The sequence below is a fragment of the Nelumbo nucifera genome, chromosome 7 (assembly GCF_055504915.1).
Source record: "Nelumbo nucifera cultivar China Antique chromosome 7, China Antique-T2T, whole genome shotgun sequence".
NCBI lineage: Eukaryota > Viridiplantae > Streptophyta > Magnoliopsida > Proteales > Nelumbonaceae > Nelumbo > Nelumbo nucifera.
The window spans coordinates 26,940,038-26,944,514 of record NC_142655.1 but is presented as its reverse complement, the minus strand read 5'-3'; positions in this window follow the sequence as shown (position 1 = coordinate 26,944,514).

The following is a 4,477-nucleotide window of genomic DNA, read 5'->3' as shown; positions in this document are numbered from 1 at the left end:
AGGAGGAGAGAGGGACAGACAGACCGTCTCTCAAAAATAAACGCAAGGACCAAACTGCCCCTGAAGTTTCAGTGCTTCACCTGTTTTTTTTTGTGTTTCACTTTTTGTGTAGCTTTAATACAAATATACATGTTTGTAAGTGCCACTATCGTAAGATCTTATGAAGCAAAAAAACTATCCTAAGATCTAAACCGTCGATTTGTAATACCCCGGAAACTATTAAAACCCCGTTTGCTAATTTGGCGTTATGGGTCGGGTCCGACCTGACGGACCCGAATCGATTGAATTGCTTCTGGTTCCAATAATCGCAACCAATATATTGTCCAGATTATTATCGGACAATATATTTAAATAATAAATTCATAATTATTATTAATTTAAGGTTAATTAAATCATAATTATTGTTAACCTATAATTAAATTTAAATAATTAATGTTAATTAATAGTAAAATAAGTACTTTACTGTTTATGATAAGTAATTGAGTGGCAATGGGGTGAGTTTAGGGCAGGGATCATATTCCCCATCCTAATCACTGTTGGGGTTAAAAGTTACCCTCCATTCCCGATTCTCGATGGAGATGGGTTCCTTGTGGGCACTTGAATCATCAAAATTTTTTTAATTAGAAGTATTTTTGAAAAATATATTTACTTAAAATAAAAGAAAGTTTTAAAATATAAATAATATTTTAAATATATTTTGAAATATATATATAATATAAATAATATATATACTATATATAAAGCGAAATGGTCCATGTCAGCAACCCTCTCCTTTCTCCAAAGCCCCCTTCCTACTTTATCCTTAACTCTCTTTCATTTCCCCTTCCTACTTTATCCTTAACTCTCTTTTATTACATATTGAATAAAATAATTTAAATTAATGTAATATTAATCGAGTAAGTGGATTAAATTGTTATTAATAGGCATGAATTAGTTCAACTCCAATTAATGAGTGGATAATTAGGAATGGTCACCTTTATTCAATTAATTAATTAATTAATAGGGATGAAGAAGATCAAAAGGGACAGAAAATGTAGGTTCTTGAGAGTTGAGTCTTTGTGATGTTTTAATTTTTTTTCCAATTAAGGCAATAAATTATAAAAGAAAAGAAGAAGCGCACTAAATCATTGTAAGGGGGAGAGAGGGATTGGTGCCTATAATCTAGGGGATTAATTCTTTCTTTCAAGAAAGGGAAGCGGTCGTTTCCTAATCCATCACCTTTGTGAACCATAAATGAATAGAAAGGGGGTTAAGATGATTTGGAAATTTGGAGTGTGTATGTATGTATGTATTAAATAAATTAATATAGGGTTAAATACTTAAACTACCCTTATGGTTTAGCAAATGGACAAAAACACACCCCACTGTTTAAAAAATTACTTGAAGACCATTAAGTTTTTTTATAATGGACAAAATCCTCTCCTACCATTAGTGTGTCATTACAATAATTTGTTCTCATGTAGTGTCACATGAGTTATATAATTCTTCCTAATTCCAAAACTACCCTTTTATGGTCGATTTTGCCCTTCATTGTTCTTTAAATTTTCAAATGGATGCTCAACCTAGTTCTATTGTGGAAAGGGATGCTCAACCAATGTCGCTAGCAATCATCTCCACCAACAATAACCAAAGAAAAAAAAATAAGAATTATAAGATACGCTCGCAACCACTACTAATATAGGTGGATGAACAACAAGTCTAGTCTCCAACTGTGACTAATCAAGACCACCCTGCTTTTCAAATCTATCCAACACTTTCCTCAGTACAAATTTCAAAGCCTTCTAAAATGACCTTCCGCTATCTCCACCCAGCCTAAAATCCGACTATATCTAACTCTACAACACTATTATGACCCCACAATGAATAAAGCAACAATGAGAAAAACCCACCTTATAACAAATATGTTCCTCTAAATGGGAATCCCTTGTGAATGCCTTCATTACGTTACGAGTGCTAGATTCCTACAATGGTTGTTGCTCTGTCAAGTGGTGGCGACCAAATTTAACAGCCCTTTTAAACCTAAAGCAGAACTAGTGAATAAACAAAACAAGAATTAGAAGGAACATAAGTTTGGTATGCAATGACATCTTAGCAAAAGAGCCCTCTCTACATGCGATCCTCCTACTACATCAAGGAGTAAGTATAAATTGATCCAAGGACTGAAGGAGAATAATAAGAACAATAAAGATAAAAGATGAGAATCTACCTCTCCAAGAATGAGGGACTCAAGAAAGGCCACAGGACACATTGCTTTCGGCGTTGCCATAGTACACATGTTTTAACGCTAGGGACAAGGAGTCACTTTGCGCAAAAACCCACCCACTTGTTTCAAGTGATTGGTGGGGCCTTGGACTCTTCTACTATTCTTGAAAATTTTCATCGGTTTTGTTTTAAAAAATTTGAGAAATAATGGAGGTCAAATTCAACATTTCACTTTTTTCGTCAATATTTAACTGTGATGTCCATAGTATAATAATTTTTTATCAAATAAATATTTTACCAACAAAGTATTTGTCTTAATCCAAAGCAGAAGAAAATAATAGACAAGTAATGAAACGAGGTTAGGAGAAAACAATGGATAGTTTTTATATAATATACATCAATAAATATTGATTTCACACTTTGAGGACCTATACCACACATTTTGACCGTTAGATGTGGTTTGCATCATAGATCCACCATTGGATATGAAAATCAGCCATTACGTGCAAGCATGGGTAATTTGGGCCATTGGATTGATTCTTGGCTCATACGCATCCAAGTGAAAGTGTCGTACTAAAACACCCATATGGCTATTTTCTGAAATGCGCCACCAAACAACCAACCCATGAGAAAAACATTTATTTTTGCTGAGTTGTAAAGTAGCTTTATAGGCTGTTTCTTGAAACGCCCAAAGTAAGCCCAACCAAACAATCAAACAAAAAAAAAAACGTTTAAAGTGAGTGTTTATCAAATAAACGTTTATTTGATAAATGCCCCTCTAGGAAACACCTACAACATTGCACAACAAATAAATACCGTAAAGGATTTTAAATCCACATAATTTGGTGGGACCCACCCTTTCAAATTCATTAATTTCAGAATTCTATTCCTCAACTATTGCTGGCATCAAAACAACCATAATTCACCATGTTGTAAATCCTCGTGTTTTCGGATTCCATTCCCCAAAACTAAGTGCAACCTCGTTGTGGTTCGAACTTTGGTAGGATGGTATGGGGTGGGGAGGAGTGGTGGAAATAGAAATTGTCCTTATTACGTTCTCGATAGTCTTAGAGTGCTTGAATTGAATATCAAGTTGGATCTTGTTCACGTCGTCATTATCTCCATACATCTTCTTCCATTTCTAAAACCCAAGTTATTGAAATACTCCTTGATGACTTCCTTGTCTCCACCTCGACCTCCTAATATGAAACTCTGAAACAATGCCTCAAGTAAAGGCTGTTACCTTCTTCTATCTTCTACCATGAATAGCCTCCAAAAAGGTTAAAATCTCTTAAAATTGCTAAGGGTTATTTGATTTTGCCTCTAAAAATGCAACTCTAACTCTGCTCTACTTTCATTAGTTCGAGAAGCAGTGCAAAACAGGAAAAACAGTCTTTTAAGTCAAGGAAAGAAACACAATTGCGTGATTGTAGCGAAGATAAATCAATTTAGATTTGAAATTGCTACAAAACATAGAAGTAAAATGGCCGAATAGTTGGAGAAAAAACATCAGCGAGATTCCGACTTGATAGGATCATCATATATGAAAATTTGAGAAATAATGAAGAATAAGTTTGACATTTTGCCTTTTTTTTCATCAATATTTAGCGATAGGGCTCTTCATAAGAATGCTCGACCCGATCAAACCGACCAACCTGGACCGACCCAACCCGAGTCAGTCGGGTTTTCATTAGTACCGGTCGGTTTTGGGTTGGGCAAATATATAAACCGATATATTGGGCCGGTTTCGGTTTTTTTATGTGAAAACCGAAACCAACCCGACACGAACCGAATTAGCCTTCTACTAGTTCGATAGTTCTTAGTTTGAGTAGTTTCCTACTTAATTATAACTAGTCTTCTATTAGAACTAGAAGGCCTATTAGGCAATTACAATTAGAATAGGCAATTTATCATAGTTTTTAACTTTCTATAATCTTTTACACCAAATAGGCAACCCATTAGGCAATTACAATTAGAATTCAATTAGGTGTCATTTTGTACAACAACAAAACCGAAATTTTCAACCCGACTCAAACCAACCAGGTCGGTTTGGCCTATCAGTGGGTCGATTTTGATTTCCACCTCAAATAACCCAACCAGATCGGGTCGGTTGGGAAAACCCCAATAAACCAACCCAACCCGACTCGTGAACACCCATATTTAACGATGATGGCAGTTGTCCAAAACCTTAATGTACTTTAACACAATATCTAAATAGTAAGTGTAGAATTAATCAATTTGCTAAATCTCACGGATACTTTAAAAAATTTGCCAT